Source organism: Mytilus galloprovincialis, chromosome 9 (genome assembly GCF_965363235.1).
Source record: "Mytilus galloprovincialis chromosome 9, xbMytGall1.hap1.1, whole genome shotgun sequence".
In the NCBI taxonomy this organism is placed as follows: domain Eukaryota; kingdom Metazoa; phylum Mollusca; class Bivalvia; order Mytilida; family Mytilidae; genus Mytilus; species Mytilus galloprovincialis.
This window is the reverse complement of record NC_134846.1, coordinates 38673325-38700375: the sequence shown is the minus strand read 5'-3', so window position 1 is coordinate 38700375 and position 27051 is coordinate 38673325. Positions and strand designations below refer to the sequence as shown.

Genomic DNA, 27051 nt, shown 5'->3' with positions numbered 1-27051 from the left:
GGTTTCAGAGTTAAAAGCCAAAATCTACATTTTACCCCTATGTTATATTTTTAGCCATGGCGGTCATCTTGGTTGGTTGGCCAGGTCACCGGACATATTTTTTAAACTATAGATACCCCAATGATGATTGTGGCCAAATTTGGTTAAATTTGGCCCAGTAGTTTTAGAGGAGAATATTTTTGTAAAAGTTAACAGACGACGACGACGACGACGACGGACGCAAAGTGATGGGAAAAGCTCACTTGGCCCTTCGGGCCAGGTGAGCTAATAAAAATCAGTCAAACAATGAATCTTTTCTCGATACGTCGCCATTTGACGTTGCGAAAAAAACATTTTACGTTAGCAACGTCATTACCTCCCCTGTAACTTTATCGTATGCCCTTATAAGTTATGATAAATGAAGAAATAAATGATAGTTTCAATCTTAAATTCTGTACTGTTGAAAATAAAACAAAGATATGAAAAATGACCGCAACACAAAACAGCTTGCGCAAAAATAAATACACTATAAAAGCTTTTTTTTTAAGTTCTTGAAAAAAAAATTTTCTCTTCTTTTTCGACTAGAAAAAAAAATAATTTTCGCCCAGAGTTATGGAAGTATTCAAATCTTGAAATTTAATTAATTCTAAAAGGTTTGTACTATGGACGACAAACAAAAACTTACGAGCAAGCGAATTCAAACCTTAGTTTTTCTTTCTAAAGACAATTTCGATTTTTCGAATTACTTTATCTAGCAGTACTTAATAATCAACGATACGGACCCCATATCCCTTATTCTTGAAATCGAAAGAAAGTATGCATGTGTAATTAGCTTATTAATCAAAAACATATGGCACAAACAACTATCATAGCAGATGATTTTTTCAATGTAAAATAAAATGAACGATCTTAAATTCACAAGTATCATATACTCCTCAAATAATCTTAATAAGAAGAAACATGATGTATAAATAATTAATCTACAACATTCAATTTAATTTCAGCATCAGTGCATGTTTGTGATATTGTTTGATCGTCTATACTGTTATCCCATTCAGAAATCACAGTTAAAAATTCAGTAGCTCTGACCTACATGTTTGCTTCCATTTCAGACGACTGGAGCCCGCAGAATGATAATGCAGCGGACAGGCATTTTTCATTACGTCATATCAGTTAATTTTGACATCATATGAACTTTGACACATGTCATTTACCAAATAAAAAATGGATTTCGAATGTGAAGATATACAATTGGATGGACTAAATTAAGTCCGTCCTAAGCTTTCTCGTGAAATTGAGTCCCTCATATGGTGTATCTACTAACACATACCAACACTTTTAATTTGGTAACTATATCTTATTGTCGGAGTTGTTGACGTCTGGGTCAAATTAATGATGATTTCGCTTTGTAACCGCTGAGTAAAAGTTGAGTGCAAGACCTTTGGAAATAATTGCAAACCCTGTGTTTGATACGGTTTTTTTTTTAAAGAAGATGTAGTATGATATCTAATGAGACAACTCTCCACAAGAGACCAAATGACACAGAAATTTACAATTATAGGTCACTGTACGGCCTTCAACAATGAGCAATTCCCATACCGCATAGTAAGCTATAAAAGGCCATCAGATGGATACAAATTCATCTAACAAAAACACAGAGTGGACGTGGACGGTTACGTGTGTATCTCAACAACAAAAAGACACAAAGTACAGATCTGAGAGTACTCACAGTTACTGACAGCCAAAGCCACTAACAACTAATAAAAAAATGCATGCATCTACGACTTAATTTTCAATCAGTTCATATCAAACATCCAATGGATTTAGTGTTTTAGACGTCATAAACAGTCAGAGAAAAAATGACCTTGTGCCGTACCAAGATACAGGTATCGAAAGATTGTAGATCCATGAACGTTTATATATATGTGTACTGTAGTACGACGCTAGATTAAAACTGACGTGGAAAGGTAACACCCGGCCACCGTAAGCTTCATTTTATCAAGCCCAGGTGGTCGTGTGGTCTAGCGCGTCGGTTACAGTGCAGGCGATTTGGTGTCACGATATCTCAGTAGCATGGGTTTGAATCCCGGCCAGGGAAGAACAAAAAATTTGCAAAAGCAAATTTACAGATTTAACATTGTTGGGTTGTTGTTTAGACGAGTTGTATATACAGAGTGTACACAGCCATGTATCACCATCACTTCTGTTGATCCGATGGATAAATCTGTTGTAGAGTTGTCACTGGTTCAGACGTACTTTTATATGATAAGAAAATCAATATCAAAACAAATACAAACAATATTTAATGATCTACTTATAGTATTGAATTTTTAACCATTTAGAAAGAGTTTATTTTGATATATGGTGTTGTACTAATGACCTTACTGTTAATTTAGAAAAATCTAAAATAGTACATTTTAGAACACAGTCTGTATCTAGATCATTTTTTTTTCATTTTTGTTTAATAGTAACAATATTGATATTGTTTCCCAATAGACATATTTAGGTTTATTGTTTACTGAGCATGTAAGCCATGATAATATGGCAAAAGCAGTTGCTAAAGCCGCTAGAAGATCATTGGGTCTGTTGATATCTAAATGTAAAGCTAAGGCCACACCAATTTGATTAATAGTTCTTTGGATTTTCCCGCTTCTGTTTTGGAGAAATTGACTTTCCAATAAAAAAAAAAATATTTACCGCTTCCGCAAATTTTTGGGCCGCATGCCGCTCCAAAATTAGTTTATCCTTGACATTTTTTTCTCGTAGACGTTTGTCTTGAGCATATATTGCCCCTATCGATTCAAACGCACGTGTGATAAATCGATTTGTTAATAAAAGGTCAAAAATCGGGATGCCAACATGAAGTTGTGTCAAATCATTGCACAGGACAAGTAGTTATTAAACACACAGTTATTTGAAATGGATTTCGTTTTACCTATGAAGACTTGTTCTAGAAGACAAAATAAAAAATCTTTCGTTAGACGAAGACAATCACAACAGTACTTGTCACTCCCGATCATTGTTTCAACAGACATAGTCCGAGATTAATCTGACGTACAAATTGGCTTTTTAGCCAGATTATATGGTGTTAATTGTCCAACGGCCACAGCTTGTCAGGCAAAATAGCCGTTGGACGTCAGAGTAATCTCGGACTACAACAGACATAGATAGAGCTATTTTTCTTGGATGAAATTGATATTAAATTCACATGATTTAAAAAAAAAAATGATATATTAATCTTATTTTCAAATTGATGAAAACCCATATCCCCTTGTTAGTTTATTGACATGCACTAAGAACTCTTTTGTAATGGACAATTTAAGAGTTTCAATATTTGAGACCAAAGTGGTGGTGGCCTGCAAATAATAATAACGCATGTATTATTGGTGCAATCACTTCCAGTTTGAGATACATTTAGGTTTCAGGGGCAAAAGGAAAATGTATTTTGCCAATTTAGAATAATGCATGTGAATGTGGTTTAAGGACATACATGTACTGTATTTTAAGGGAATGTTTCATTACACTGAGATCAACATGCATAACAGATTGCTATACATATTTTACTCAAGATGTTGTTGAATTATACACCTCACTCATTATGTTGATTCTTTTATGGATAAATATTTCTGACTAGATGCCAAGCAGCCAATAAACAATCACTTCTATATATGAAAACAACTGTATCAAATATATTTAATATTTTGCTAGGGCATTTTTTGAAATATATGCACATATTTTAATTGTATTCCATAAAACCAGGTTTAATCCACCATTTTCTACATTTGAAAATGCCTGTACCAAGTCAGGAATATGACAGTTCTTGTCCATTCGTTTTTGATGCGTTTTGTTATTTGATTTTGCCATGTGATTATGGACTTTCCGAATTGATTTTCCTCTAAGTTCAATATATTTACCTAACTTACATAGTTCCTCTCGTTAAACTTTATCTGCTTTGCCTCCTTATTATTTACTTTTGTACACATGTGTGAATTTGAATAAAAATTCACACAGTTAAAGCTTATTTGACGAAAATGATCAAAATTATACTAAATAAAAGCTTTCCAGAAAGTTGGGTATGGTACAGACTGTACTACAGGCACAAATACATCAAATTATATGCATAAGAGCATGTTTCACCTCCCTTTTCTTTGAAGTTATCCTGTTTTAACATGTACACAAATTTCTAAATTGCACAATTTAAAAAAAAAAAATTATACCGCTCGCTCCACTTGTAGAGCACCCGCCTCAACAAAACTCATTTTCAGGATTTTTTTACAATCAAAAAAATTTCGCTCGCTCGCCCCATATTTTTTGGAGCTTTTGTCCAAAGAACTATAAATCAAATTGGTGTGGCCTAACGGTGGTTTTCAATATCAATTTTTGAAATACTAAGGCTTTTCTACCTCCGGAATAGATTACCCTAGCTATATTTGGCAAAACTTTTATGATGTTTTGGTCCTCAATGCTCTTCAACTTTGTTTTTTCATTTGTTTTTTCACCTTTTGTTTTATTCGAGCGTCAATGATGAGTCTTTTGTAGAAGAAACGAGCGCTGGAGCAAATACAAAATTTCAATCTTGGTATCTATGATGAGTTTATCTATATAACTATGATAACCTACTATTATTTTTGTTAAAAGTGCTTTTATTTCTTTTTATTTGTTACTTGTGGTGACCTCGAGCATCAATGAAGAAACATTAATTTAATTCTTGAAAACCAGTCAAACTTAGGTACACTTAAAAGTTAATTTAATATGTGTTTTTGTGCCCAATTAATACAAGTCGTTTTTATGAAACGAAAAAACAAAGCAATAATACTAAAATGTCAATTCACAGTTTTCATATTTTAGATAGGAAATATCAGTTAGACAGCAAGCCAAATGTAGACAAATGATCTTTAATGGTTGTCTATTCATACAATTTTGACTTCTGGATCCCAATTATTGTGGCGTTAACCAATCATGTCTTCTTGTGATGTTCGCACAATTCGATATAAGAAACTAAAACAGCCGTCATACGAGTGGGAGATTTATCTAGCTTTAAAACCAGGTTCAACCCAAAAATGTCTTCGAAAATTTTTATACCAAGTAAAGAATAGGACAATAGTTTTATTATACGTTCCGCTGGTTGATAAAAGTCCAGCGTTTTTACAGTTTGTTTGTACTTCTCACGTTTAATTTGACATTGGAGATCGGTATTTTTGCTGGTACATTTTTTCATTAATGTTACTAGCACGTAGAAACAAAATGTATATATTTTGTCAAGAATGTATCACTGTTCAAGCTTAGTAAATTTAGGATGCGGTTTCCATAATGGTCCGAGTACACAGTTATCGTCCTTTGATTTTCGTTGTCCACAAATATAGTCCTTAGTGTGGACAGTGTGTTACTTGCCAATTTTTGTTATACCCCTTCCAAATTTATTTCTCCATGTTTTATGCTTCATATAGCAAGTAGGGGGTGAAATGACACTGTTAAAAAATTTGGGTCATAATATTAATGTAAAGTAGTGATTAGGTCCAGCTGAAAAAGGTCAATAATTAGCACTTCGGAAGCTGTGAAAAGATTTCAAGACCCCCTTAACAGAAAATTGTCTATATTTTGAGTTAGAGCTGATGAAGTTTTCTATAATTTTGATATAATTTGTCCCAAAAGTAGTACAACACACTGTAAAAATATTATTGAGAAAGCGCAGGTGGGATTTTTTTAATTTTCATTTATTGTCTAAAAGAAATGCACTACGAAATAACTGTGTACTCGGACCTAATGAGGGTCGACGTATTTTCATGGAGAACCAACAACGAAATTTTAATTTAAATTTTGATATAGTCAGGATTCTGCTTCGTCCAATTTAACTCCCCATTACACCACTTTTTTTACAATTGTGAAAATAGAAGTCAGTGAATGAATGACGCGCTGTCAATTTAGCTCTTGAAAACTAGTAAATTAATCTATATGGCGTCATTTGATCTTCACATGAGGGTTGTATTTAGTCTTAGATAAATTAACTTCTAGCTATTATTAAGCATTAATTTATATAGTATACTTCTGACCATTTGTCAACATACAAATATTGTCTGATCAAGGGGAATTTTCGAAATAAAAATAAATAAAAAAACAATGAAAAGAGTCTATTTAGATATTGATTTTTAAAGTTATGCACATTCCAAACAAGACCCAGATAATGAGATCATTGCCCAATATTACTGGTGACAGCGATGAAAATGAATACTTTATTTGTTCATACTTTTATCTTTCTGTAGATGTTTTTGGCGGAATTTATGTCTATGCACAAAAACGATCCCCGTGTGTTTGCACCTCCTATAATCGCAAAGCAGGGCTTATATGCGTCAAAATCGCTTTTCTGGTTTCGATTTGATACTAGACGGTAATTAAACAGTTACTCATCATAATCAGCAATGAATATTATTGGTTACTCAGAAACTACTGTTGTTAGTCATATAATTGTATATATTTTGGTTTGCCTTAGCATGTATATGTTTCTTACAAATAAAATATTCATTCATTTATTCATTCTATTCTATAACTACAAATTATTAAGACAATTTCTATAATGTCCGACCAAATAGCTTAGTACATGTATGTGCATGAAGCTAATTGCAATAGATATTACGGAGTGGATACAAATAAAAGAAAAAAACATATACTTAGTATATGATTTGTGTTAATAAACATAAGTCAAAGAAACAGTTATTGCCGAGAAACCTTCAATTAGGCCTCTAGTTGTTGGTCCTGCAGAATCTTGTATGTGACATTGTGGCTGTTATTATTATCTATCATAGTATAGTGAACTTTGTTTTAATTAGTTCGATACCCGATACTGAATCCAAAGGTCAAAATCTATAAAACTCTAAAAGATTAAAAATCAAATACGAAACGAGAGATTACCAGAAAGTTCTCTAGAAATATCAGCGTTAAATCAGGTGCTGGTTTGTCTAAGTTCCTTTTACTTTTATTGATGACGAACGTTAAACTTTATCTCAGCATTATCTTATTTTTGTATGGCTTCCTTCGTAACAAGGATTCACAGCATGTAATGATATAACATCGGATCAGTTTATGAAAGAAAAACATATTTCTTAGAAAGCTAAAGTATTTACTCCCGCGTTGTTTGAACAATAAAATAACCTAATTAGACAATGAATTGATGGATATAGACATAAAAAAACACGGTACTTTTCATATACACACGAAAACACAACAATTTCCTTGTTTCGATAATAAGACCAAATAGTTAACACAGTTTTCTCGGTTGTGACGTTGTAGAAGCCTTTACAATTGATTAGCATATAACCGGTAGTATTTACAGTCTAAATGACAGTTCAGGTGAAAATGATAAGGCTTTCACTTAAATTGACGATCATACATAGTGTTAACATTGCATTGTATTAAGTTATCATTACAGACAGGTTACGTATTAAATTGTCTTTTTCCGTCAATATTATACAGGAATCTTAGTTGGGTCATGGAAGTATTGATTTGACAATATAATACTTCCATGGTTGGGTTAACCCGCTGATAAATGATCGCATCAATTTACGAGGGGGTCATTTACTAGTTTACTAGTACATAGAAACGCATGGCTCTTTATACTTATAAACTTCATTATGTTTTTTTTAATTCAGATAAATATACCTGACTTTTTTCAACAATTTTTTGGTTTTTGTTTAAAAATTTCAATTTTATAATTTGAATTATTTTGACCTGCTGACAAGATATAAAGGTAAAACTAACGGAATACACATGGCGCCATGTTACCCATGAGACTTATAGTCTAAGCTCACACCTAGAACACATTTATTAGACTGTTTGATAAGTTGTTTTCTTCAAAGTGTCTTTTTTTATTTTTTATTATGAATTGTAAACTTATTTTGTTGATTAATGTATGGCTTCAATTCAATCGGGGTATAACTGTGCATTATTCAATAAACATTTGGCTATTATTATTGTTTTTAATATAATAGTGTTGTACCATGAATGTGTACTGATAATTTCATGTGTTTTGTGTACTCGTAACGAAACGTAGCTGGCTTTTTGCTAGTCAAAATAATTATGAAGTCTGGCAAGGCTATTTTAATTCTTTTTCTGGGACGCCTTCCTACGGGCGTATGACATTTGCGCCGATTTTGAAAATTTTCATTCTTTCATTTGCGCCGATTTCATTTTTTCATTTGCGCCGATTTTATATTTTTTCCCAATTGGATTCACAGGTAAGTTACAGGTGAGTTCATACGTTTACATTGACTGAGCACAGAGTATAAAGACAAACCAAGTAACATTGCAATTGGTAAATGGCTATCCCAATGTTTCAGGTTATCATTCCTTTCCCTAAATGAATTCAATGACTGCTTCACGTTTGACATTGCTCCTTCTGATGACAAATGTCATACATTTTTAGACAACGTACAAGTACACATTCCATAACGGTCAACGAATTCGTGATGGCGATCATAAAATTAACGACGGGATGATTTCAACTTCACCATTTGGAACTCTAGGTTTAATAGCTTCTTTGTGAGAAAATGCGAACTATAGAAATGCCCCATCAGTACGAATGACAGACAAAGAAAAGATGGCCTTCGTTATCGACAATTACGCCAAATACAGAAGAGACGAAATCATAAGAAAGGAATTATATATTAGGTGGGTTGCCTATACATACTCGGCAAGAACAGATTTATGATTTGAATGTATTCCGTTTTTATGGATTTGAATGCTGTACATATATTTTTAATTCGTCATTTTAGTATAAACAAAGTGCTTTTATCTTAGGTTTTTACTTCTTCCTTTTAAGCAGGAGACAACAGTAATATACATGTTATGGTTGACAATTCATAATATATGTACAACTGGTTAACGGAAGAGGTCTTTAATGATAAATGAAAATAACATTACTGGGATGGAGAGTTGTCTCATTGGCACTCATACCACATTTTCTTATATCATTTCACCTGTAATTTACCTGTTATTTACCTGTAAAAAAATCGGCGCAAATGAAAAAAAAAAATCAGCGCAAATGAAAGAAAAAATCGGCGCAAATGAAATGCAAATCGGCGCAAATGCAAAACGCCGCTTCCGACGTTATATAAAGTCTATAAACGCTGAAGCCATTTTTTACGTCTGGACTTTGAGAGCAAATTTTCGGGGAACTTTGCGACCTACTTTTCACATGAGATTTTCATTGCCGGTTAGAAATTCTTACGTAGTGACAAAGTCCTACCTTTTTTGTGCTTATTGATGCAAAATATTTCCAGAATATATCCAAAAGAAATGATAAAATAAGATACGAATCCATTTAAGGTGGATAAATATTTATTTTACTTTCAACATGATATCCCAGAACTCCCAAAAAACGTCCCTTCCGGTGAATATGAAATATCCAACTCTGTAAAATTTGTAACTCGAATAATTCAAGCCCTTTCCGTGTCCGATTTTCTCCCACACGAGGTTAATGTAGCCTTCGTAGATCAGCGGAATATAACGACTGAATTATTCGGGTTATAAAATTTGATGGACCCGAATTTCCGGAAATTCTGGTCCGTCAAATTTTACCGAGTTTAATATTTTATATTTTTCGGAAGTTTCGTAGGAAGGCGTCCCAGAAAAAAAATAAATAGCCTTGCCAGACGTCCTAATTATTTGGACTAGCTTTTTCACCCCGTATAACCCCGATACAAATAAATCCGGACGTTGACGCGTTCGAAGCGATAATCAGGACAACATTTAGTATGACAACGAATCGCGCGGCCTCTCTAGAACTTATTTGAGTATATATAAATATGTCAATGTGCATGTTAGTTTATTTATTCAATTATACGTTTGGTGTAAGTTTTAGATATTGCATAGAAGTTTGATAAAACTGCTAGATGCAAAACGCACAGACATGGTGCAATTTCATACGTTTTATGAGGTAAACAATGCTGAATATCTTTTCGTGCATACACCTTTGCATATTAATACATTAAGCAATAATAAATAACTATACGTTGAATTACTACGTGTCTTCAAATGTTCCCTATAACTTAGAATAAACGCAATATCATACTAAATAAATGTTCTCTTACTGTATTGTTCGTTCAATCAAATGTGTCGCGTTCGTTGTGCGTTTTTAAATAATCACTGTACAGTTCGTTGACAAAAACCGTCACAAATCACTTTCTTTTCAAGGTATTCGAGATGGTGTCGGCGACCCTTTTTCTGTTTTTTATTGTAAATGTTTATCTGTTAACTTAGTCAAAGTAGTTTAACTTAAAATATCTGTCATCCAAAGCCAAAATTGCAATATTTAACCAACGTGACATCTGATAGGAATGCTTCTATTGGAAATTGGGACTTTCAACGTTATTCCAGATGAAATGTACAGTTAATACATATATTCCAGTAGAAATAAAGTTTCAAAAAGTATAGTACAGTCAATAAAACTTTAATGACTTACTTTTTCACAATTTGAGACTCTTTCAAATTCCGATGTTGGTCCAAATTCGCCTAGACGAAAGCAGACATAGGAACTCGTGGAACTTAATTTGCCGAATGCCATAGATGGCATTCCAACTGCTTTATAATTTTTTTATATATATATAAAGCTTTGTAGATGTGATGTGGTGGCCAGTGAGACTGACAACTTTCCATCAAAGTTTAAATGAAGTGGGTGTATAAAGCAATTATTATATTCCAATGTACAACATTTAACAATGAGGAAAACCTATACCATAAAGTCGGCTAAAAAAGGTTCCGATATATAAAAAAAAATAAAACAATAAAACTAACGGTAATATTTTTATAACTTATGAATTATGTATTAAAGAAGAAGAAAAAATGACAGATCTATATAACCAATGTACTACAGGCTCCTGACGTTCGACCGACACAAAAGAATTGCGGGAGGATTAAACACGTGAGCCCCCAACCCTCTCCTTAACCTGGGACACTGGTGTAACAGCACAACATGATAAAAAAAACCTGTACAGTTGCAATTGGCTCAACTCAAAATGTCGGTACAAGGCAGAATAACCACATACAATATCGACAAAGGAGTAATTTTAGTAACTGGTAGTTCTTTTAAAGCGAATTACAACTAAGAGATAAATCATGTATCTAAAGTATTAATCAGTAGATATCCAACGCTTTTAGGTAAAGACGTAATAAAACGCCTAGACTTGTGCAATGCCAAATATAAACAGTATCGAGAGGATGTACGGTATTATGAGTTCTCATAAGTGTGCATATATTGTAATAATATTAAGTGATTAACCGGTACAGCATAACTTTCTATATTGTAGCCAATTTTTTTTATTAATGAAAGAATTTGGTAAAGGATGACTGTGAAATATACTATTAGATATGGTCACTTTGATTTTTTCCGACCGGCAGTAAAACGTGACCGAAGTTGGTTACCCGTTTAGTTGTGTGGGATGTAAAAGTACGCAGTCACGTCCAGTCCGAATGGGAATATAAGATCCAATGTCTTGTGTAAAGAGAGTACTACGCTAACTACACTGTACGAACCCATGCAAAAACTTTATGAGAGGTCCATAAATGACCTGTTGAAAGGCAACATTTGTGTCCTTATTCAATATACCTCATTTTATCCAGTGGCAGTCCAAACTTCCCAAACGTAATTCCGGAAGGCCTCCTTCCAGGACCTACATATAGTATGTGTTGCTACTTTGTGCTTATCCTGAACATGCATGACATATTTGCAAGTGAACGTTCAGCAACAAACAATCAGCCATTCCGTACGCGTGTCATAAACAAATAAAAGGGTCCAGAAATTGTTCAGTACCAACTGCGAAACGTTTCATTTTTTATTGATAACTATTTAGACATGAAAGAAGAAACACAGCAAATGTCTAAGGTTAGGTTGATGATTGATGCTTTGCTCATCTGCATAATTTACCCATGACGCCAAGGGTAACTGGGGAATATAAATATGGTCCCTTTGGTCTTCTCCGAAATAAGTAAAAATTTGAATGAAATGCATATGGGTGGGTATAGACTTTAAGGTGCTTATAATAACCAGAATGACCAATCATTAAGATTTTGGCACCACAGTAGAAAGACTAATATTCGAGGAAATTAAGCATAATCTTTATACCTTAAACATTAAACAAACAAAAAAACATAATTGAAAAAGTAAACCAGTTATAATTAAGAATTATCTCTTCATCTTTATATCTTCACACAAAAGTAACTATGTTTTACTATTGATGGCTATCAGTTACATGTTTATTGTATACACATATTCTTTAGCCTTAATGTAACTCTATTGTAATCTATGACCCCTAGGACCCGCCTCTGAGATTCAGGCCAAATGGCTTAAACTATAATCCATTGATTGTTTTTATTGCTGTCTATATAAAAAAAATGTGGTATTGAAAAACAAACGAAACAAAAATGAACAACTATAGGTCACCGTACGGCCTTCAACAATGAACAAAGCCCATACCGCATGTTTAGCTATAAAACACACCGAAAAAACAAATGTAAAACAATTCATACGAGAAAACTACCGGCCCAATTTATGCACAAAACAGTGAACAAAAAATATATATAACTGCTGAATTACACGCTCCTGGCTTTGGACAGGCACATACCGAATATGGCGGAATTAAACATGTTAGCGGGCACCCAACCCACCACCTAACCGTACATTAAATGTCGTATGGTAAAAACTTTCAAAAATGCTATCAAATTAGAAATAGGACGTGTGTATCTGTATGCTAAAGCCATATTTGCATCTGTCGAGTTATTGTATTTTCCTACCTTTGATAACTATTCCTACCAATTTACACTTTCGTATACATAAGGATTTTTTTACATGTACTTATTTCCTCCAAGAGTGTTTCGACAATATAACGGATATTATGGGTTGCTGTCTGCTTGTTATGGTGGGAAAATATTATTTTCATACATGCATATTGGTTATAATCATATCAAAGCATAATTTAAGACATGCAAAATTCATTGACACACGCAATATTGTGTCAACGAAGCGTACAGTATAAAAAGGTGTAACGACAACGAAGCGTACACAACATGAAAATAAAGACTCTTTAAAACGTGTATTTTTTTTTGTTTCTAGATGCAACATAAACAAACGATCTTTTTAAGTTTGTTAATTTATACTATGAAATTTTCAAAAATGTATGTTTTAAAAACTATGAGGTACGAGAAACATCCAGTTTTGAATATTTAAAAATACCAAGCACGTTTTATCATTGATATCGTCGTGCGTTTTTTGATATTTGTATATAAAAATATCACACATTTTTAAAACCTTTTAGTAACTAATGAGTATTATGGCACAGAATATATTGGAGCAAAATATCCGAAGAATAGATATTGGATTTTCTTCAAAAGTATTAATTCCTTACTGTCTGTGTTACACGGTGTGTTCGATTTGAACGCGTCAACGTCCGGTTTCATCTGTATCGGGGTTATACAGGGTGTTTTTGCTTGTGAAATAAACTAACACTACCGGTTTATATATATAGATTATTGCGTCCAAGTCGTCTTACTCATTGACATTCATTAGAAACCCTGATATTTGAAAGCCAAAAAATGTATAAGAACTTGAAAAGCAAAGAAAGAACGAACGACCAATAGGAACATGCATGTCAAAATGTCATGAACTCAATTAAGCTGAAATCTGTTAAATGGTAATATTAATAAGTGCAGGCAGAGAGATATAATACAATTGTATTATATGTCTCTGGTACAGGCCACTGGTTGTTTTAACAATGAGCAAAATCGGCAATACAATATAAGCTACAAAAGGCCCGACATGACAAAATGCGAAAATACAGCGGCCTGGTGTATATAATAACAACACACGAAAACAATGACAATAGTAAGCTAAAGACAACCAATGGATTACAGGACATACAGAGACAAAAGACAACCAATGGATTACAGGACATACAGAGACATAAGACAACCAATGGATTACAGGACAGACAGAAGCTATCGACAACCAATGAATTATAGGCTCTTGACAAGCAATTTTAAAACATAATAGGAAAATAAATTGTGCAAATGATTTTTAGTTCTGACGAAAGTTCAGAATAATAAACTGCTTAAAATTATCATGATACATAGATGTGGAGTTCGTTTAAATGACATCACAATCATAACAAGTGAAATTTTCAGATTTGTCCACAGGCCACATTCTCTTATAATAAAACCTTTTAAGAAATCATAGAAATGTCATCCGTTAAAAATCGAGTTATCGATCTCATCATTTATCTATTTTATTTAAGCCAATCAAGAAATTTCTAGTAACAGTGGGATGGCACTAAACATCACACACAAAATTTCAATTCTTCAATAAAACGAAAAATTATCTGGTATTTCTCTTATAAATATTTTGCGATGTAATATGGTCATTGTAGTTCAGAATAACGTTCACCAAACATGGTAGTATACTCTTTAAAGAACTTACGGAATAAATTTTGTAATTTATTTACTCTACTTTGGATTATTTCAGAATCTGACTTGATTTACACTTCTGGTAAGTATAAATTAGAAAAATAATTTAAAAAAAAAGATAAAAAAAATAAATTAGGACTTAATGATTTCATAAAATAAACTTATATTGTAAATACTTTTACAACTTAACCTGTGACAAAATCTTCAATTTGTTGAAGGTGGTCACTAAATGGTAGAATAGAATAAACTTAAAACTTGGATAGAGAGTTGTCTCATTTGTACTCCTACCACATTTTCTTATCTATAATATATCACATTCTTTCTCACATGGCTATTGCATGGAAAATATCATTTCAGGAATTTAACCCAACAATTAATCAATGTAAACACTTTGTGAAATATTTCATTGTGAAACATTCATCAATATCGACACTTTCTGTATTTTTATTATCGAAATCAATTGGTATATTTTCATAAGATTGGGCGGCTTTTTTATTTATTTCATTTTCATTTTTTTCTTCTTGTTAAGTCTAACGCTTCAATTCAGCTATAGTAGTGCGAACTAAGAATCAAAACGTTGAACCCACAACTTCTCCTAATGCCTCGAATGAATTTCAGTGAAACCTGTACGGACTCTTCTAAATTTTCAATTTATAAAAATATTCAACTTGTATTAATTTACGTGTCTTATTTATTGATCAATTTGATTTCTTCTAGCGTTCTATAGAACAACTTGGTCATTGTCGTATCTTCAAAAAGGGTAGACATCTTGAATCTGCAATTCTTATATGAACAATTGCAATTTTCATTAAACATTTCTGACATTTTCAAGTTGTCATTTGTGCATATATCCTATTCTATTTTTCAATCTAGACTAAACGATGCAAAGTAAAGACTCTTGTAATAATTCATCTAGTTAGGATGGTGTATTCGTTAATTTCCCTAATAAGAGCAATCATTGATTGAGACAAGAATAATACAAGAATTGACGAGAACATGACTTGGTAAAGACACACAAGCGTGTGCCTGTATTAAATAAGGTTAAGCTCACCAGTGTGAGATATAGTATTCTCTAAGTTTTTCACTATCTTTACATTTTCCATCCGATTGTGAAAAAAAATATCTTCATTGGTGAAATAACGTACTGTTCTCGGCAAATGATTGGTCGAGATTTTATTATAAAGTAAAATTTACTTGACTTCTTTTGAATTTTCTTTTGTGACATCATATAACAAGGCGACCATGTCTGAATACGTCACATTTTTTTCTGCAAATCTTTGAACGTTAAGGATAAAGACCCTTAGAGGAACATATTCCACCACTATAAGTCGTGTATAACGATATTTTCCACCCTCAACAGTTAAACCCAAAGTATTTAAAAAAACTCGAAATATTAAAACATTATAACTGTTTCGAGTGGAGAAATATATTAACACACCTCTTGCAGTGGTTAAATCTATATTTACATGTCGTCCCTCGTCGTCCGTTTACATTAAACAAAATCGTCATTAAAACTTATAGCAAAATCAAACCAAACTTGGTCACACTCATCAAGTTTAAACAATGATACAAAAGGTAAAAAAACTAGTAATTTATACCTCCTGCTTATTTAGACAAAGCTGCCAGACGACTTCTAATAGGAATATTTTTGCCATTTTTGCCTTTTGACTTGAAAAAAAATACTAGATATATAGAAAATCTATATTGTATCGCAAAATAAATTTAGGAAAACAAATATCTATTATAGTTTGAAACACGATCTGCAAGATGAATTCTTTTGAAAAGGCATGGCCATTTAATCCGTCAACGGTTCTCCTTATAGATTGCATTGCTGTAAATATAGACAATGTAATTTCCCATAGAAAGTCCTTTTCGGCTTAAATTGTACCACTTTTACAATGAAATATCGAAAAACAATTATATCCTAGAGTGGAATGCGCATAAGCACCACTATTTTTTACACAGTTCAAAATATAGAGGTGTGCAGCATATTTTTATTTTTGATATGCCCCTTACTTCTATGAGTTTAAACTTATACTTAAATTATGCTTTAAACCTACCTTCACTTTTGGTCTACCTTTTTTAATTTTTAATTTTCAGATATTGAGTCTTTTTTTTTCTTTTTTTTTTACGGTTTCTATTTTGATTTTTTTTCTCAATTTGTTTATATGTACATGTGTCATTGTTTTAATGCATTGTAAAGCGCTTAGAGTAAATGTTTATTTAGATAAGCGCTATAAAAGCAGTGTAAATAATAATAATAATACCTCAGAATGAAAGGCGGCCGCTAATTATGTTTATGTATACTGGTAACATTCCAAAGTTATGTCTCTATGAGAAGGTACATAGAGATTATATCTTGGAAACAGTCCGTATGCAAACTATCTTTAAATATTAAATTTATCCCCGAGAGAGAAGTGGTTTGTGAAACTGCTGTATTTACAAAGTGCAACACATAGGTGTAATTGCACATCAGTTAAGATATTTACACACTCGTCTTTTTTTAGCAAAAGCTGTTGCAGCTAACGAGAAACTTCTAACAGCAAAATTGAATAATTTCCACAGATGAAGTCTCAGTCCACTCCTTATAGACGTCATAGTCCGTAAATGATGACGTTCGCCGATTTCTTGCATTGTGACAAAACGTTAAGTGGAGTATATTTCGTGGACTGAATCGACGCATGACATATTGTGAAAGCATTTGTACTTGTTTGAAGGCAATTGTTAATCCCTATTCAACTGCTTGAACTGAGTCGATTTGCTGTTGTCTCAACAATGTTAAAATCATCATTATTATTGTTGTTGAGGTTGTCATCATTTCTTTTTGAAAATAGATGAAGTAGATTTTTTTTCATTTGGTGAATTGTAGAAATTTCAATTTTTTAAATTTGGAAAAATTAGAAAATCACAAAAAAAGTTCTTTTTATTTGCAGAAGTACGTGAAATGATTTGGACTCAAGATGAAACTTACAATAATCTTACATTGTCGGCAGGCTTTGTATGGCAAAAGACTGCTCACAGTCGTTTAAAATGTTCGGTCACGTGCACAAACGATGAACGATGTGGCGCCTTTTTCTTTTCCGATGCAGACAAGTCATGTTTAGCAACTCCGTTCTTACTTAAATCCTCCGGAGAAGGAATTACCGTCATTGGAACAGAGTATTACTTTTTTCGACCAGGTATGATTATGAATATTATAAAAGAGATAAGGGAAGAGTTTTCTAAATAAGATATTATTGCACGTACGATCATAGCTAATAGATAGTATCTATAAATGAATGATACTATATATAAACGTATATTTAAATGTCAAATCCTATTTTGCAGCCATTTGTCATCTTTGTTTGTTGAATTATATTGCGAAGTGAGAGTTCCTGGTTAACTTATTATTTGTGGTGAGTTATCAATCGTTTGCAACCAACTCCTGTCCTTCCGATTCTTTTGTTTAAATAGAAACAGTTTTGTTAAACTTTAGATTTTTAAATTATAATTTTCTAGTTATGCATTTGTATTATTATACTTGCATGTGTGCACATAAACAAGTATTCGATTCATTCATTTGAACGATTATTTACACATTTGTTTTCCAATGAAGATATTTACAAAACGTGAAGGGAATATGACATATCGTATTGTCAATATATAATTGATGGAAACAGTGGCTCTTTCTATTACTGGTAAAATTATAGGTGTGTGTATCATTTGTCGAAGATGGTTTTGTACTACTATTAATTAACCAATATTACTTACGAGCTTTCATTCCATCATTCAAGTGGTATAACAAAAACATTAAAAACAAACTATAGGTGGACAACCGCAATGATAATGTTTTTAATATTACCAAATCATTTACCTTTGACTTGTGAGGTAGTCTCATAACAGTGTTGACAACCGTAATGATTATGTTTTTAATATTACCAAATCATTTACCTTTAACTTTCGAGGTAGTAACATAACAGTGTTGACAACAGTAATGATAATGTTTTTAATAGTACCGAATCATTAACTTTGACTTGTGAGGTAGTCTCATAACAGTGTGGACAACCGTAATGATAATGTTTTCATTATTACCGAATTAGTTTCCTTTAATAAAATTAACGGTATCAATTTTCTTGCACCAGATGCGCATTTCGACAATACATGTCTCTTCAGTGATGCTCGTGGCCAAAATATTTGAAATCCAAAGCTTATATAAAAGATGAAGAGCTATAATCGAAAAGGTCCAAAAAGTATAGCCAAATCCGTGAAAGGAATCAGAGCTTTGCATGAGGGAGATACATTCCTTAATTTATAATAATTTCTATCATTTTGTAACAGCAAATTTTAATAACACAAAAAAAATCCGTATTTTCATGCCAGTACCGAAGTACTGGCTACTGTGCTGGTGATACCCTCGGGGACTAATAGTCCACAAGCAGAGGCATCGACCCAGTGATAGTAATAAAATTAACGGTATCAATTTTCTTGCACCACTTGTAAGGTAGTCTCATAACAGTGTGGACAGCCGTAATGATTATGTTTTTAATATTACCGAATTATTTTCCTTTAACTTTTAAGGTAGTCTCATAACAGTGTGGACAGCCGTAATGATTATGTTTTTAATATTACCGAATTATTTTCCTTTAACTTGTGAGGTAGTCTCATAACAGTGTGGACAGCCGTAATGATAATGCTTTTAATATTACCGAATCATTTTCCTTTAACTTGTTAGGTAGTCTCATAACAGTGTTGACAACCGTAATGATAATGTTTTTAATATTACCAAATCATTTACCTTCAACTTGTGAGGTAGTCTCATCTTCAACTTGTGAGGTAGTCTCATATGAGTGTGGACAACCGTAATGATTTAGTATTTAGTATTACCGAATCATTGAAAGACCTTAATTTTTTTTTCATCGATGCACACTGATTTTATGCTCTCTCAGAGTCTGTCAGAGCTTCCAACGCGAATTTAAATAATCGCTTGTTTCACATTTCGATACATTACATTAAACATTCTTTCAAAAGGATTTTGTTTTAAACCACACTCAAAAGTAACACATGAAAGAACAATAAATGTGCAGAGCTATAAATATAATTAAACTATAGAAAGATATATTACATGCACAACATGTCGATTCTTATTTTGAGCCATACATGTAAACACAAATGAAGAAAAGGAATAAAGAAGCATTATGTTTTCGGCGGTGTGTTAGAATTTATGTTGCATGGCATGCAGTTATAAAAAAAAGTAATATCACAATAATACTGAACTCCGAGGAAAATTAAATCGGAAAGTCCCTAATCACAGGGCAAAATCAAATGACAAAACACATCAAACGAATGAACAACAACTGTCATATTATACACTATTGTAAACACATACATTCAGTCCGATATGCGGTTTAAATAGAACAAAAGAATTCGACCTCTTGTGTTTAGAAGGTAGAAAAGTGTAATGAACTTTGTATACGGTTGTCAAGATGTCACAAAAGTTACTTTCCGTAAAGTCATTAAAAATATTTGCATTCACGTTGTTTAATCTTCATATTGTACAATTGTTCACAATGCAACTTGCAAACAATCGTTTTTAAAACGACCATAAGTCAAGCTGTTACGTCATTTAGGGGGTCTCCTTATAAACTGCTACTTTTGTTTGCTCGACATAGAAAAAATCTGGAAAAAATTACGAAAATTGAGAAATGAATTGTCAATCGTTTAAAACCATTCCCAAAGTGGCACACCTAAATTTTACATTAAGACGCAACTTCAAAGTTGGATGTTATATGACGGGGTTTTGTTAATTAATTTACGCATCGAACACACCCGTCCTATATATATATATATATATATATATATATATATATATATATATATATATATATATATATATATATATATATATATATGCAACATCACATGACTTTTAAGTGATTAAAACTATTTTTTTAAATAATATTTGCATGCTTGTTTGACATGTGACATGTTTTTTTCTTTAACAATTACAATTACACCGACAGTCATCATTTCTGTAATATTTAAAAAAAATTTTGTTACACATTTTGTTACACCTTAGTCATACAGTAACCCGGATTGGTTGACCATTGTGAAGTTGAGTTTTTGGGGTAGCATATATTTATATCGTTGTATTCCTTTTGTTTGTGTTAACCAATTGTTGTTCGGAATTATTTTTTATACATCATTTATAGATCTTGCAATTACTTGTTATTTAGTTTGGGTCTTATTTCTTGAGTGTCATATTTTGGCTATGTTTGTGTTCGATCATACAGTATAATAAGTCGGTAGTTGCCCGCGAATGGATTTTTTTTTAATTTCTTGTGACTCTTTGCGTCTTATTTGTTGATTGCAGTTGGTTTTTGTTTTGTGTCATGTGGAGATATGGTGTGATTTTGTTTTTCTTTTCAAGTTTTTGCATCTTAAATTGGGATTGCACTGAGTTATTTCATGATTTCTTTTGTGCTATATTTTCGATACATTTTTAGTCTATCTTATAGCATCTTACAATTGTCAGACGGCATAATGTGACACTTTATTTGTTCGCCAATATTTTTCATACGATTCATACGATTTGAATTTACTATTTATATCTTTTTCTTTTCTGAATAGTTTACCTTCAGTCGAAAATTTGCAAGACATTAAGAGTCTTTACTTATTTAAAAGTTTTACATTAGACTCAATTTTATTATAGTTTATCACATAAAGACTCGATTGTATTATAGTATTTTACTTGAATAACCGTCCCACTGTTAGTTTTTTTGTTAGTTCTTCACAACTCAGAAACAGATTCAAGGATATCAAAGTTCCCTTATATTAATTTTTACCGTATACGGTAGCTCACTCTATTTTTCTCATACATAAGCAAGCCAGGAAACAATCCATCAACAAGGAAGTAAGTTAATCATTTAACTTCAAAGGGGATATGGTTTTCTCGTCTGAGCGCGAACATTTATTGTCCGCCTCCATCAATCAAATATTTTTTTTCTTGCAAAACGTAACACTATAATGTTTTAGAAGATCAGAATTCATAATATTTTTTTTTGGTTTTAAATTTTACCTGACAACAATATTTTTTCGAAAGAAATTTGGATCAGACGATATTTTTTTTGAATGAATCTTACCCCTACCTCTTTTTCTTAATTTGAATGTTAAAGTTTCGTTCCTGTATGTAAATAACCAGCACAAAGACTTTCATTTTTTTAATATACATTTGAAGACTTCCATCGCACTGTTCAAGCCAATATTCAGTGGCGGGTCCAGAATTTTACATTGAGGGGGGGGGGAAGGGGACACTGACGGCTTAGGAGAGCTCGCTCCAGTCATGCTTCACTGATTCCCTATGTTTAATCAAACAATATTTCCGACTAAAGCTCCCCAACATGGTATATTCTTGAAAACGTTGTTCTTGTACATACTTTCCTCCATGCTATTGTCTCAAGTCTTCAGTCTCTGCACCAAACACTTACAATCAACCAAGCCGTTGCTAAGACGGTGCTTAAAGAGCAGGGGCTTAGGTTAAAATTGTACTTACTAGACAGTCTTTGATAATATGTTACAGTTTTGTACAAGAGTTAGTCCTTTGTTTTTTTAATAATAAAACGGAACTATTATGATGTTATGGAAAATATCGAGTTTGCTTGATATTGACAAATCAAAAACTCAAGTCACATGGTAATGGTTTGGATGCTTAAACCTTTGAAAAATGAATATAATAAAGACCTTTTTGGGGTGTTAACATTTACGGTTGACTGGCATATTTTATGTAGAATGTACAACCTGTTTCATTTTAAAAAAATGATGATTCTAAAAAATAACGAAAATTAAGCATATGCTCTTTTAACTGTTTTTGAACATGGCTCCAATTTAAAAATAAAGAGTTCAGATAAACAAGTTTTTTGAAGAAGGAGAAAGGGGAAACCAATGGCACTGCTATATCATTTCAGAAATTATATAAATTATTACCATCAGTATTACAAGGCTATGAAGGATGCATTCACATCTCTTCTGTTATGGATACGTTTGACAAATTCTGTGTATAAAATAAAGAAGTTCCTTTTGTGGCATAACTTTATTCATATAGATTATTTCTCCAACATATCTTTATATATTGCTTTCTTTAGTTCAAACGGGAATCTCAGATAAGCATCTGGTACCCTCTCCTCTCAGTTCCATGCCTCTGGTCGACATGTGTACTTCAGAATAATTCCTGACTGTCAGATGTATAGCAGAACTTTCACATAACTTCTTGATAAAACTGCTGTCTTTCTCCCCCCTTTTCAACACTGCAAACAAAAAATCGAACAGGCAGTTAAAGAGGGGGTTGCAACCACATTTCCCCCGTACAAACGGATCGGAACTAAGAGCTCTTTCCCGGATCTGGTACTGGATTTATACATCAGATGCGTCACAAAAAAATAAACATGTTATTAAATATACTAGAATATGAATCGAAAATGTTAAATTTTCATTTATGTCTACGAAACCACAAGATCCTACTTAATTGGCCATGTTTTCAAATCATATCAAATGTTTCATTGGTCTTCACTTGTTAGAAAAATGTACTGATTTAATTGTTAGCTAAATTATCAATGTTAGGTTATTGCATTCTTCAAAGCTGTATCTTGGACTAATGAATTGAAAAAGAGGGGATGGGTATACGTACCAAACATTTGTCTGTATTTTCAACATATCTAACAAACATGTGAGAAAAATTAGTTTAGAATACAAAATATCTCTCTCATTCTGTAAACAGATATTGTAGGATTGTTAAGGTATTTTGGTGTTTTTAAAAGATCCCCCCCTTTTGTTTTGTAATATACACCACAAAAACACATTTAGTTAGGATAAAGAACTAATAAACGATAGTCCAATAATGTAAGGCTTCAGAGTTTCATATCATTTACATTCAACATGTTTATCGGATTTTTTTTTACTATCAATATTGAACCATTAATTTTTAACGGATTTTTTTTAACTACCAATGTTGAACCGTTGAACCGTTCAACATTGAAAGTAAACAAAAATTCGATAAAAAATATTGAATGTAAATGATATGAACCTCCGGTCTTATATACACTTGATCGCTATTTGTCCGCCATTACTGGATATTCCACAGGTTCCCGTAAAATTTTGACGTCATAAAACAAAATATATGACGCCACAATGGAAAAGTGATTGTTGTTGACGTCAAAAGTTCAAGCGGCCGGGTCAGCCGGGATTAGCGATAAGGTGTATTAAAGGACAATATATAAGACTTCTGAGGTTCATGTCATTTACATTCAACGGTTTTATCGGATTTGTTTTAAATTTTTACTATGAACCGTTCAATAACAATAGTAAAAAAAAATCGATATAAAAACGTTGAATATTAGTGATATGAACCTCCGAAGTCTTATATAATAGCACTACGCTAAATAGAATAATTGAAATTCAGTTAATTGAGTGTGAGAGGCTATTTTAATCCACTTTATGAATGTGTATTATATAATGTTACAATGTAACAAACCTATCAAACACACCGTGAAAAATAACATTATCTGGAAATGCTTAACAACACAACACAAAAAACTGCTACTTTTTTTGCTCTATATCACATAATTATGAAAACACATTACATAGATAGGGAATACTGTGCTTGTGTACACGTTTGAATGTGTAGGTGGCACACTCAGAACGATCGTCTCTATATTTTTTTTGAAATTCGTCCCGGCCTTTCCGTATTCACGTAGCAACACGTTTTTTTTCCTTCCCAGCTATTTCTGATTATGAATTAATCCAAAACATGCATTTATCCCAATGCAACAACTATTAAACAACTCACCTATACCAATGGTGATCGTCTAATTCCTAGCTGATTCCTTTAATCGTACCTTTCTTGACGACACTCATCGTTGTAACGTCTACCATTGGAGGTAGAGAAATTACATGAATTGACAGGAGAGCGAAATAAACAAGGGGAGCAATTTTATCGAACCGCATTCCGGACTGCATTTTAACTCGCTAATCATTCAGTGGGATGGTGGGTCAATTGCCCAGTTTGTTATATTAATCTTAACATAGAACGTATGCTTTATCAAACGTAGATACAATTTAAAGAACAAAAGTGAGCTGTAGGTCACTGAAAAACAGAGTTTTGAACCTTAGTATGGCAATGAATGATACATGTACCCGTCCTGGTTAAATGTGTTCATGTTTTTGAGGGATACATACTTTTTAAGCGGTCCTCAATCATAACAGAAAAAAAGGTTAACAAAATTAATTCATATCAATAAGAATTAAATGAAATACAGCACAAAGATTGAAAAATATTGTTCATAATTGTTCATAAGAAACAAACTAAATGCCCCCTCCCCACACATACACACGTAAATAAATTAAATCAGTAGAACGTTGGACCAAATAATTTGAAATCTAGCTTTCCAGTAAATAAATTTATTCAACAATCGATTATATGTAGATATTTATTTTAAAGATAACTATCTCATAAAATAAATGCAAGTTGTAGCTAGGTCCAAATACATGTAGCTTTTAACAGTCCTATATAAGTACGAAAAAGACAGTACGCAAATTTCTATATTATTTTTTTTGCCCCACGATTTAAAGTTATCGTGTATTCGTTAGAATATGAATACTTTTAGACAAGATAAAAGTTTAAAGATACGAATAGACCATGTAGACGAATAGCCAGTACACATTTTAGAAAGCGACAATTGTAAAAAAAGCTTTTTAGTCCGAAAAAGGTTATTGATTACACATTCATTACTACTTTTGAAGGTAGTGGAATTCTAATCTAATGTTAAAACCGTGCGGTATGATAAATTGTTTGACTGTCTATTGTCGGTGGAGAATGTCAAAATATCATCAATAATCAATACACCTCTGAGATACGCCTGCAGTAATTTTGTTTTCGAGTTACTTGCAATTTGTATTCGACGTTCGGAAACCTTTGGTGACCCCGTAATTTTGGTAGAGATCTGTTTGCAAAAAATGCGTCCTTTTGCGCCACAACTTTTTACTCCAATTCTACGTTATTTTCAATGTCGCTTGTAAAAACAACGAATTAATTAGGCATATCAGACAAACAGTAACCTTATCTAATCCATTCAACGAATGGTCTCGTCCACACTGTTAAGAATTTGATTCTATATATGAATAGAAAAATAAAAAGATGTGTCATGATTTCCAATGAGCCAACTATCCACTACAGACCAAATGATGTAGAAGTTAGAAACAGAAACTCTTGGTTATTGTAAGGCCTTCAACGATAAGCGAAATTTTTATACCGCATAGAAAGGTATAAAAGTCCTCGAACTGACAAATGTATAACAATTAATTCAAACATGAACAGTGACGAACTAAATACACGATATCTACTTCCTATGAAAAAAGATACTGAATGTAAAAAAGAAAGAACGGACATCATAATACTAAAGGTCTGTTAATTTACTGCTTAAAGTTAAAATCAAATCTTTAATTGTAAGTTAGAACTTTCAGTAACTTTTATAAATTCCTGTGACTCTTGCTATATATATAAAAATTTTGTTTCTTTGTAAATATTTCAGTTTGAACAAATTTAGCCCTGATTTTCAATAAATATTGGGCAAAACAACAGATACTGTGCTCTTTCTTGACTTTTGACAACTACTTTCAAATTCATTTTATTTTCTCCCCGCGTTAGTCTATTTATCATAAGATGCAAGAAATTATTACTGTCCCGGCATCATTTCTCTTTTGTGATATTTATCGTGTATTTACAACTTAAACTAAATTACCATTTAATGACAAGTGTCTTTCTCTAACAATAGAGTAGAAAATATCTATTTTCTGTGTTGTAAAAACGAGTGAAATGTGTACTTTAAACGATATGGTCAATCAATCATTTAAAAGCAATCGATATAAAAAATGGATGGGGCAATAATAGTATATATTTAACCAGAACACGAAATACATACACACTCTGAAACAAAGGGACATCAGTACTATTTTTGTTTTTCATCCTTAATTCACAGTGAGACATACAACACGGAGAAAGATCAAACCTCACTGCAAGTTCAAGTGTATGTATAACTGCAGTGAACTGAAATCTCCCACTGCCCTAATAGTTATCAAAGGTACCAGGATTATAATTTAATACGCCAGACTCGCGTTTCATCTACTTAAGACTCATCAATGATACTCAGATCAAAATAGTTACAAAGCCAAACAAGTACAAAGTTGAAGAGCATTGAGGACCAAAATTCCAAAAAGTTGTGCCAAATACGGCTAAGGTAATCTATAAAGACACGTTCATTAAATCCAGAAAAGCACACTTAAAGTGTCTTTAATCTACCGAGAAACGGTACTTAAATTCTTAAGCACAATGTTCTCTTATGTGTTGAAACCAAACAACATACCAAAATAACGTAAATAAAGCAGTTTAAAGAAAGAAAATTCTAGGTAATTAGTTTCTGAAAAGATTATTTAAGTTTAAGTATGTTTGACCCCGTCAGAATACTCACCAAAAAGGTTAACCAAGAACTTAACAATTCTCATTATATCATTCTATTTAGTTTGGTTCTTCACATGTTAGTAGAAATTTAAGTTTAAAACAAATCCTTAAATACCAGTGTCTTCAGTGCATGTTATATTATA

The 27051-nt window shown here is 32.4% G+C and overlaps 1 long non-coding RNA gene across 1 annotated transcript in view; it reads left to right on the top strand.

The window, feature by feature from the left end:
* The first annotated feature begins 14366 nt into the window (after positions 1-14366).
* The window catches only part of LOC143046787 (uncharacterized), a 28651-nt gene continuing 15966 nt past the window's right edge, over positions 14367-27051 (top strand). The window contains exons 1-2 of the long non-coding RNA XR_012969277.1: positions 14367-14506; positions 17358-17603. This is a non-coding gene — a long non-coding RNA (uncharacterized LOC143046787). The remainder of the gene's footprint in view (positions 14507-17357; positions 17604-27051) is intronic.